Below are 12,052 nucleotides of genomic sequence, written 5' to 3'. Positions count from 1 at the left end.
GGCAGGGGTATTCTGACCCTACTGTATAGGGCAAGGGTATTCTGACCCTACTGTATAGGGCAGGGGTATTCTGACCCTACTGTATAGGGCAAGGGTATTCTGACCCTACTGTATAGGGCAGGGGTATTCTGACCCTACTGTATAGGGCAGGGGTATTCTGACCTTACTGTATAGGGCAGGGGTATTCTGACCTTACTGTATAGGGCAGGGGTATTCTGACCCTACTGTATAGGGCAGGGGTATTCTGACCCTACTTTATAGGACAGGGGTATTCTGACCCTACTCTATAGGGCAGGGGTATTCTGACCCTACTGTATAGGGCAGGGGTATTCTGACCCTATGAGGTCCGGAGCACTGCTGGGTTTCTGTTCTACATGATAATGATCTACACCCACCTGATGTCCCAGGTCTAAATCAGTCCATGATTACAGGGGAATAATGGGATAATTTTTTTGATTAATTTGAGGGATAGACTTATAGAGTAAAAGGTGCTATCTAGAACCTAAAAGGGTTCTTCGGCTGTCCCCATAGGAGAACCCTTTGAAGAACCCTTTTTGGTTCGAGGTAGAACCCTTTTAGTTCATGGATCCTGAAAGAGTTCTACCTGGAACCAAAAAGAGTTCTACTATGGTGGACAGCCGAAGAACCCTTTGGGAACCCTTTTTTCTAAGAGTATATAAGGAATAGGTTCCCATAGGGAGGAATAGGTTCCCATAGGGAGGAATAGGTTCCCATAGGGAGGAATAGGTTCCCATAGGGAGGAATAGGTTCCCATAGGGAGGAATAGGTTCCCATAGGGAGGAATAGGGTGCCCTTTGAGATGCTGGCCTGGTTTTGTTGACTTTGAGAGTGGCTTCATGTTGATTGATAATCATTATTTATTTGTGTTGACTATGAGAATCTAAAGACTTTGCAATGTATAAGAAAAGCCAGAGATCGTAATCTGGTATGACAGTAAATCTGTACAGTTTATCATTCTGCTGCACACTATTTTATAAGTTGGTAACTTGTTTAACATTTCATCAGATTAGATTTGGTTTACATTTTAATGAGGGCTTTACAATGTCCCCCCATCGTTTGACTTTGATTGATAATTCCTATATTTTACATGTTCTGTATGTATATCTTTATGAAATCACCTTCATATATAATGATATATGAAGGATTTTCATTCATAAGATGCACTTAAGTGTTGAAAAAGAATGGGAATTTAAGAAAATCTGTATGAATATCATTCAGTAGCTAAGCAACTGAACTCCACCCAATCCTAACCCTATTGCTAGAGTATGTGTATTGTGTATAGCATGGCTATTATCCTATGCAATAATAATAATCAATATTGATATTTATATATACAAGTCCCTCTTAGCAGCTTTAGATTTTACTGAGTAAGACATCTTTATTAGAGTAAGGGTAATCACCTTTAGAGCATTTATGGATACCGTACTGCTCAGCTGTATGCTGTATCAGTTGATCTCTATATATATCTCTACATATGATATACATCTATACAGTGGTCTTCAGAATGTATTCATAACCATTCACTTATTCCATATTTTGTTGTGTTACAGCCTGAATTCAAAATGGATGAAATATATTTATTTTTCTCACCCATCTACACAGAAAACCACATCATGACAAAGGGAAAACATGTTTCTAGAAATGTAGCACATTTATTGAAAATTAAATACAGAAATATATCATTTAAATAAGTATTCAGTCCCCTAAATCAATACATGTTAGAATCACCTTTTAACAGCGATTACAGTTGTGAGTCTTTCTGGGTCAGTCTCTTAAGAGCTTTGTACATCTGGATTGTACAATATTTGAACAATGTTCTTTTTAAAATGATTCAAGCTCTGTCAAGTTGGTTGTTTATAATTGCTAGACAGCCATTTCAAGTCTTGCCATAGATTTTCAAGCAGATTTAAGTCAAAACATTTACGAGGCCACTCAGTACCATTCAATGTCGTCTTGGTTAGCAACTCCAGTGTATATTTGGCCTTGTGTTTTAGGTTATTGTCCTGCTGAAAAGTGAATTTGTCTCCCAGTGTCTGTTGGACAGTTTTCCTCTAGGATTTTCCCTGTGGTTAGCTCTACTCCATTTATTTTTATTTATTTAAAAAACTTCCTAGTCCTTAATGATTACAAGCATACCCATAACTTGATGCAGCCACCACCATGCTTGAAAATATGAAGAGTGGTACTCAGTGATGTGTTGTGTTGGATTTGCCTCAAACATAACGCTTTGTATTCAGGACAAAAAGTTAATTGCTTTGCCACATTTTTTGCAGTTTTATTTTAGTGCCTTATTGCAAAGAGGATGCATGTTTTGCAATGTTTGTATTCTGTACAGGCTTCCTTCTTTTCACTCTGTCAATTAGTTTAGTATTGTGGAGTAACTACAATGTTGTTGATCCATCTTCAGCTCTCCTATCACAGCCATTAAACTAACTGTTTTAAAGTCACCATTGGCCTCATGGTGAAATCCCTGAGCGGTTTCCTTCCTCTCCAGCAACTGAGTTAGGAAGGACTCCTGTATCTTTGTAGTGACTGGGTGTATAGATACACCATCCAAAGTGTAACTTCACCATGATTAATGTCTACTTATTTTTTTTACAATGTACCAATAGGTGTACCAATAGGTGTACCAATAGGTGTACCAATAGATGTACCAATAGGTGTACCAATAGGTGTACCAATGGGTGTACCAATAGATGTACCAATAGGTGTACCAATAGGTGTACCAATAGGTGTACCAATAGATGTACCAATAGGTGTACCAATAGGTGTACCAATAGATGTACCAATAGGTGTACCAATAGATGTACCAATAGGTGTACCAATAGGTGTACCAATAGGTGTACCAATAGGTGTACCAATAGGTGTACCAATAAGTGTACCAATAAGTGTACCAATAGGTGTACCAATAGGTGTACCAATAGGTGTACCAATAGATGTACCAATAGGTGTACCAATAGGTGTACCAATAGGTGTACGTACCAATAGGTGTACCAATAGATGTACCAATAGGTGTACCAATAGGTGTACCAATAGATGTACCAATAGATGTACCAATAGGTGTACCAATAGGTGTACCAATAGGTGTACCAATAGATGTACCAATAGATGTACCAATAGGTGTACCAATAGGTGTACCAATAGGTGTACCAATAGGTGTACCAATAGGTGTACCAATAAGTGTACTTATTTGTGAGGCATTGGAAAACCTCCCTGGTCTTTGTGGTTTAAATTGTTTTTGCAATTCACTGCTCGACTGAGTGACCATGCAGATAATTGTATGTGTTGGGTACAGAGATGAGGTAGTCATTCAAAAATCAAGTTAAACACTATTATTGCACACAGGGTGAGTCCATGCAACCTATTATGTGACTTGTTAAGCAAATGTTTACTCCAGAACTTATTTAGGCTTACCTTAACAAAGGGGTTGAATACTTATTGACTCAAGACATTTCACCTTTTCATTTGTAAACATTTCTAAAAACATCATTCTACTTTTACATTATGGGAAATTGTGTGTAGGCCAGTGATGAAAGAAATATCTACATTTTTATAAATGTTTAATTCAGACTGTAACACAACAAAATGTGGAGAATGTCAAGGTGTGTGGATACTTTCTGAAGGCACTGTGTATGGGAGCTAGGGGAGGAAGCAGTGCAAAAACAGGGCCTATTTTATGTATGTATGGATTGACACTTGTAAAGCAATCCCAAATCAATTCCAAAGTCTATCCCAAGGTCAAGATCAATCTCAAGATTAATCCCAAGATCAAGATCAACCCCAGGATCAATCCCAAAATCAATCCCAGGATCAAGATCAATTCCAAGTAATTTTTAGGAATAAAAACCTTTAAAATGAATGGCTTGTTTCAGTTGATGACATGTGTTCCATTTGAACTGGCAATGCAACTTTACTTTGGTATTACAGTTTACACCTGTGTTCAAAGAATCAGTCACACACACACACACACTCATGCACACCCACACACACACACACTCCTATGTGCTTGTGTATTTGTATACGTACAAACATGCCTTCACAACCAGCAGACAGGCATATATACTGAGTATTCCAAACATTAAGGACACCTTCCTAATATTGAGTTGGACACCCCCTTTTGTCCTCAGAACAGTCTCAATTCGTCGGAGCATGGACTCTAGAAGGTGTTGAAAGCGTTCCACAGGGATGCTGGACCATGTTGACTCCAATGTTTCCCACAGTTGTGTCAAGTTGGTTGGATGTCCTTTGGGTTTTGGACCATTCTTAATACACACGGGGATCTGTTGAGCATGATAAACCAGCAGCATTGCAGTTCATGACACACTCAAACCGGTGTGCCTGGTACCTACTACTATACCCTGTTCAAAGGAACTTCAATCTTTTGTCTTGCCTATTCACCCTCTAAATGGCCCACACACACAATCCATGTCTCAATGCTTAACAATCCTTCAGTAACCTGTCTCCTCCCCTTCATCTACAGTGATTGAAGTGGATTTAACAGGTGACCATCAATAAGGGACCATAACTTTTACCTGTATTCATCTAGCTCTGATTCTATTGATAGCTACGTTAATGAGGAAAAAATGTAGTTGCTATGCCTGTGATATGTGGTTGTCCCACCTAACTATCTTAAGATGAATGCACTAAATCACACTCGATAAGAGCAACTGCTAAATTACTAAAATGTCAAATATGTCATCTTTCAACATCCAGCTGTCTCCTTGTCGTGGCTTGATGTTGAAAACAGCACAGCCTAGTGGTCATATGAGGTGCCAACGATACTGTGAGTGTCGTAAGCTACTGGGTGATGTATGAAAATAGGCTACTGGTAAATCAGGCTATGAAGATCTTAACCACCTTCCACTGGGTTCCTAAGTTAAGTTGCTAAGTAAGGATGAAGTTAATTAGTCACATGTATTTATAAAGCCTTGTTTTTTCTATCAGCAGGTGTCACAAAGTGCTATAGAGAAAAAAGAACAAACAGCGCTCAATGTAGATGACATTTGTGGAAAATGTTACATGAGTCATAGGACTGTTGTGTAGCACTTAAACAACAGCAAGGAAAGTAGTTTTTCATGTTTTACTTTTTAGTATCATCTTGAATAGTGTTGAACTTGTTACTTCTGAACTTGTTACTTCTGCTCATGACTCGCCCGTGAACAGTCAGGGGATTATGTCTCAGCGGTCTACGCTCTGTCTCTTCTCCTTCATCTGCAATGATCTGAAGCCACAGGGTAGGTGAAAGCGACATGGATACCTAGTCAGCTGTCTGCTACCAGTTCAGTTCTTTTTCACCTCAATGGCAGGACATAAATAATAGAGATGAGGACAGATAGGAGAGATGAGGACAGATAGGAGCGATGAGGACAGATAGGGACAGATAGGAGAGATGACGACAGATAGGAGGGATAAGGACAGATAATAGAGATGAGGACAGATATGAGAGATGAGGACAGATAATGGAGATGAGGACAGATGGTAGGAGAGATGAAGACAGATGGTCTTCACTATATAGCCTTATGGGCCCTGGTATAAAACAATGTACTATATATTCTTATGGGCCCTGGTCTAAAGCAGTTCACTTTGTAGACTTATGGGCCCTTGTCTAAAACAATGCACTCTATAGCCTTATGGGCCTTGGTCCAAAACAATGCACTATATAGCCTTATGGGCCCTGGTCTAAAGCAGTTCACTCTACAGCCTTATGGGCCCCGGTCTAAAGAAGTTCACTCTATACCCTTATGGCCCCGGTCATAAACAATGTACTCTTTATTCCTTATGGGTCCTGGTCTAAAGCAGTTCACTCTATGCCCTTATGGGACCTGGTCTAAAGCAGTTCTCTATATAGCCTTATGGGCCCTGGTCTAAAGCAGTTAACTATATAGCCTTATGGGCCCTGGTCAAAAGCAGTTCACTATATAGGCTTATGGGCCCTGGTCTAAAGCAGTTCACGATATAGACTTATGGGCCCTGGACTAAAACAATGTACTATATAGCCTTATGGGCCCTTATATGGTATTATGGGCCCTGGTCTAAAGCAGTTAACTATGTAGCCTTATGGGCCCTGGACTAAAACAATGTACTATATAGCCTTATGGGCCCTTATATGGTATTATGGGCCCTGGTCTAAAGCAGTTAACTATATAGCCTTATGGGCCCTGGTCTAAAGCAGTTCACTATATAGGCTTATGGGCCCTGGTCTAAAGCAGTTCACTATATAGACTTATGGGCCCTGGACTAAAACAATATACTATATAGCCTTATGGGCCCTTATGGGCCATGTTCTAAAGCAGTTCACTCTATAGCCGTATGGGCCCTGGTATAAAGTAGTTCACTCTATAGCCTCACAGGCCCTGGTCTAAAACAATGTACTATATAGCCTTATGGGCCCTGGTCTAAATCAGTTCACTATATAGCCTTATGGGCCCTGGTCTAAAACAATTGACTATATAGCCTTATGGGCCCTGGTCTAAAACAATGTGCTATATAGCCTTTTGGGCCCTGGTCTAAAGTAGTTCACTCTATAGCCTCATGGGACCTGGTCTAAAGCAGTCCACTCTATATCCTTATGGGCCTGGTCTAAAGAAGTTCACTCTATAGCCTTATGGGCCCCGGTCTAAAGAAGTTCACTCTATAGCCTTATGGGCCCTGTCTAAAACAATTTACTATATAGACTTATGGGCCCTGGTCGAAAGCAGTTCACTATATAGACCTATGGGCCCTGGTCTAAAACAATGCACTCTATAGCCTTATGGCCCTGGTCTAAAACAATGTACTCTATAGCCTTATGGGCCCCGGTCTAAAACAATGTACTATATTGCCTTTTGGGTCCTGGTCTAAAGCAGTTCACTATATAGACTTATGGGACCTGGTCTAAAGCAGTTCACTCTATAGCCTTATGGGCCCTGGTCTAAAACAATTTACTGTATAGCCTTATGGGCCGTGGTCTAAAACAATGTACTATATAGCATTATGGGCCCTGGTCTAAAGCAGTTCACTATATAGACTTATGGACCCTGGTCTAAAACAATGCACTCTATAGCCTTATGGGCCCTGGTCTAAAGACGTTCACTCCATAGCCTTATGGGCCCTGGTCTAAAGAGGTTAACTCTATAGCCTTATGGGCCCTGGTCATAAACAATGTACTATATAGCCTTATGGGTCCTGGTCTAAAGCAGTTCACTCTATAGCCTTATGGGCCCTGGTCTAAAACGATTTAGTATATAGCCTTATGGGCCCTGGTCTAAAACAATGTACTATATAGCATTATGGGCCCTGGTCTAAAGCAGTTCACTATATAGGCTTATGGGCCCTGGTCTAAAGCAGTTCACTATATAGACTTATGGGCCCTGGACTAAAACAATGTACTATATAGCCTTATGGGCCCTTATGGGCCATGGTCTAAAGCAGTTCACTCTATAGCCTTATGGGCCCTGTTCTAAAACAATGTACTATATATCCTTATGGGCCCTGGTCTAAAACAATTTACTATATAGCCTTATGGGCCCTTGTCTAAAACAATGCACTCTATAGCCTTATGGGCCCTTATGGGCCATGGTCTAAAGCAGTTCACTCTATAGCCTTATGGGCCCTGTTCTAAAACAATGTACTATATATCCTTATGGGCCCTGGTCTAAAACATTGTACTATATAGCCTTATGGGCCCTGGTCTGAAGCAGTTCACTATATAGCCTTATGGGACCTGGTCTAAAGCAGTTCACTCTATAGCCTTATGGGCCCTGGTCTAAAGCAGTTCACTATATAGCCTTATGGGCCCTGGTCTAAAGAAGTTCACTCTATAGCCTTATGGGCCCTGGTCTAAAGCAGTTCACTATATAGCCTTATGGGCCCTGGTCATAAACAATGTACTATATAGCCTTATGGGTCCTGGTCTAAAGCAGTTCACTCTATAGCCTTATGGGCCCTGGTCTAAAACAATGTACTGATAGCCTTATGGGCCCTGGTCTAAAACAATGTCACTATATAGCATTATGGGCCCTGGTCTAAATCAGTTCACTATATAGCCTTATGGGCCCTGGTCTAAAGCAGTTCACTCTATAGATTATGGGCCCTGGTCTAAAACAATTTACTATATAGCCTTATGGGCCCTTGTCCATGGTCTAAAGCAATGTTCACTATATAGCCTTATGGGCCCTGGTCTAAAACAATTTACTATATAGCCTTATGGGCCCTGGTCTAAAACAATGTACTATATAGCCTTATGGGCCCTGGTCTAAAGCAGTTCACTATATAGCCTATATGGGACCTGGTCCAAAACAATGCACTATATAGCCTTATGGGCCCTGGTCTAAATCAGTTCACTCTATAGCCTTATGGGACCTGGTCTAAAGCAGTTCACTCTACAGCCTTATGGGCCCCGGTCTAAAGAAGTTCACTCTATACCCTTATGGCCCTGGTCGAAAGCAGTTCACTCTGTAGCCTTATGGGCCATGGTCTAAAGCAGTTCACAATATAGCCTTATGGGACCTGGTCTAAAGCAGTTCACTCTATAGCCTTATGGGCCCTGGTCAAAAGCAGTTCACTATATAGCCTTATGGGCCCTGGTCTAAAACAATTGACTATATAGCCTTATGGGCCCTGGTCTAAAACAATGTGCTATATAGCCTTATGGGCCCTGGTCTAAAGTAGTTCACTATATAGCCTCATGGGCCCTGGTCTAAAGCAGTTCACTCTATATAGCCTTATGGGCCTGGTCTAAAACAATTTACTATATAGCCTTATGGGCCCTGGTCTAAAACAGTTCACTCTATAGCCTTATGGGCCCTGGTCTAAAACAATTTACTATATAGCCTTATGGGCCCTGGTCCAAATATAGACCTTATGGGCCCTGGTCTAAAACAATGCACTATATAGCCTTATGGGCCCTGGTCTAAAACAATGTACTCTATAGCCTTATGGGCCCACTCTATAGCCTTATGGTCTAAAACAATGTTCTATATTGCCTTATGGGCCCTGGTCTAAAGCAGTTCACTATATAGCCTTATGGGCCTGGTCTAAAGCAGTTCACTCTATAGCCTTATGGGCCCTGGTCTAAAACAATTTACTTATAGCCTTATGGGCCCTGGTCTAAAACAATGTACTATATAGCCTTATGGGCCCTGGTCTAAAGCAGTTCACTCTATAGCCTTATGGGCCCTGGTCTAAAACAATTCACTCTATAGCCTTATGGGCCCTGGTCTAAAGCAGTTCACTATATAGCCTTATGGGCCCTGGTCTAAAGCAGTTCACTATATAGCCTTATGGGCCCTGGTCAAAAGCAATTCACTATATAGCCTTATGGGTCCTGGTCTAAAGCAGTTCACTCTATAGCCTTATGGGCCCTGGTCTAAAACAACTATATAGCCTTATGGGCCCTGGTCTAAAACAATGTTCACTATATAGCATTATGGGCCCTGGTCTAAAGGGGCTCCCTGGTCTAAAGCAGTTCACTATATAGCCTTATGGGCCCTGGTCTAAAACAATGTCTATATATCCTTATGGGCCCTGGTCTATCCTTATCGGCCCTGGTCTAAAGCAGTTCACTCTATAGCCTTATGGGCCCTGGTCTAAAACAATTTACTCTATAGCCTTATGGGCCCTGGTCTAAAACAATGTGCTATATAGCCTTATGGGCCCTGGACTAAAGTAGTTCACTCTATATCCTTATGGGCCCTGGTCTAAAGTAGTTCACTGTATAGCCTTATGGGCCCTGGTCTAAACCAGTTCACTATATAGCCTTATGGGACCTGGTCTAAAGCAGTCCACTCTATATCCTTATGGGCCCTGGTCTAAAGTAGTTCACTCTATAGCCTTATGGGCCCTGGTCTAAAGCAGTTCACTCTATAGCCTTATGGGCCCTAGTCTAAAACAATTTACTATATAGCAGTATGGGCCTTGGTCCAAAGCAGTTCACTATATAGACTAATGGGCCCTGGTCTAAAACAATGTACTATATTGCCTTATGGGCCCTGGTCTAAAGCAGTTCACTATATAGCCTTATGGGCCCTAGTCTAAAACAATTTACTATATAGCAGTATGGGCCTTGGTCCAAAGCAGTTCACTATATAGACTTATGGGCCCTGGTCTAAAACAATGTACTATATAGCCTTATGGGTCCTGGTCTAAAACGATTTAGTATATAGCCTTATGGGCCCTGGTCTAAAACAATGTACTATATAGCATTATGGGCCCTGGTCTAAAGCAGTTCACTTTGTAGCCTTATGGGCCCTTGTCCAAAACAATGCACTATATAGCCTTATGGGCCCTGGTCTAAAACAATGTACTGTATAGCCTTATGGGCCCTGGTCTAAAGCAGTTCACTCTACAGCTTTATGGGCCCCGGTCTAAAGAAGTTCACTCTATACCCTTATGGGCCCTGGTCATAAACAATGTACTCTTTATTCCTTATGGGTCCTGGTCTAAAGCAGTTCACTCTATGCCCTTATGGGACCTGGTCTAAAGCAGTTCTCTATATAGCCTTATGGGCCCTGGTCTAAAGCAGTTAACTATATAGCCTTATGGGCCCTGGTCAAAACTCTATAGCAGTTCACTATATATAGCTTATGGGCCCTGGTCTAAAGCAGTTCACTATATAGACTTATGGGCCCTGGACTAAAACAATGTACTATATAGCCTTATGGGCCCTTATATGGTATTATGGGCCCTGGTCTAAAGCAGTTCACTCTATAGCCTTATGGGCCCTGGTCTAAAACAATTTACTATATAGCTTTATGGGCCCTGGTCTAAAACAATGTACGATATAGCCTTATGGGCCCTGGTCTAAAGCAGTTCACTATATAGCCTTATGGGCCTTGGTCCAAAACAATGCACTATATAGCCTTATGGGCCCTGGTCTAAAACAATGTACTATATAGCATTATCGGGCCCTGGTTCTAAAACAATGTTCTATATATGCCTTATGGGCCCTGGTCTAAAGCAGTTCACTCTATAGCCTTATGGGCCCTGGTCTAAAACAATGTCTAATAGCCGTTCATTTTTAGGGCCTCATGGGCCCTCTCTAAAACAATGTACTTATACTATAGTAGTATTATGGGCCCTGGTCTAAATCAGTTCACTCTATAGCCTTATGGGCCCTGGTCTAAAGCAGTTCACTCTATAGCCTTATGGGCCCTGGTCTAAAGCAGTTCACTATATAGCCTTATGGGCCCTGGTCTAAAGCAGTTCACTATATAGCCTTATGGGACCTGGTCAAAAGCAGTTCACTCTGTAGCCTTATGGGCCATGGTCTAAAGCAGTTCACAATATAGCCTTAAAACAATGTCACTATATAGGGGCCCTGGTCTAAAGCAGTTCACTCTATAGCCTTATGGGCCCTGGTCTAAAGCAGTTCACTATATAGCCTTATGGGCCCTGGTCTAAAGCAGTCCACTCTATATCCTTATCGGCCCTGGTCTAAAGAGTTCACTCTATAGCCTTATGGGCCCCGGTCTAAAACAATTTACTCTATAGCCTTATGGGCCCTGGTCTAAAACAATGTGCTATATAGCCTTATGGGCCCTGGACTAAAGTAGTTCACTCTATATCCTTATGGGCCCTGGTCTAAAGTAGTTCACTGTATAGCCTTATTGGCCCTGGTCTAAACCAGTTCACTATATAGCCTTATGGGACCTGGTCTAAAGCAGTCCACTCTATATCCTTATGGGCCCTGGTCTAAAGTAGTTCACTCTATAGCCTTATGGGCCCTGGTCTAAAGCAGTTCACTCTATAGCCTTATGGGCCCTAGTCTAAAACAATTTACTATATAGCATGTATGGGCCTTGGTCCAAAGCAGTTCACTATATAGACTTATGGGCCCTGGTCTAAAACAATGTACTATATTGCCTTATGGGCCCTGGTCTAAAGCAGTTCACTATATAGCCTTATGGGCCCTAGTCTAAAACAATTTACTATATAGCAGTATGGGCCTTGGTCCAAAAACAGCAGTTCACTATATAGACTAATGGGCCCTGGTCTAAAACAATGTACTATATAGCCTTATGGGCCCTGGTTGAAAGCAGTTAACTATATAGAC

The 12,052-nt window shown here is 41.5% G+C and overlaps 1 protein-coding gene across 2 annotated transcripts in view; it reads left to right on the top strand.

Moving 5' to 3' along the window:
- Nucleotides 1-12,052, top strand: part of LOC135556712 (zinc finger protein 609-like) — a 648,963-nt gene that overhangs the window by 319,268 nt on the left and 317,643 nt on the right. The window lies entirely within an intron of this gene.

This window comes from Oncorhynchus masou, chromosome 15 (assembly GCF_036934945.1).
Source record: "Oncorhynchus masou masou isolate Uvic2021 chromosome 15, UVic_Omas_1.1, whole genome shotgun sequence".
NCBI lineage: Eukaryota > Metazoa > Chordata > Actinopteri > Salmoniformes > Salmonidae > Oncorhynchus > Oncorhynchus masou.
Note: the sequence above shows the minus strand (reverse complement) of the source record. Positions and strands in the feature narration are given on the sequence as shown.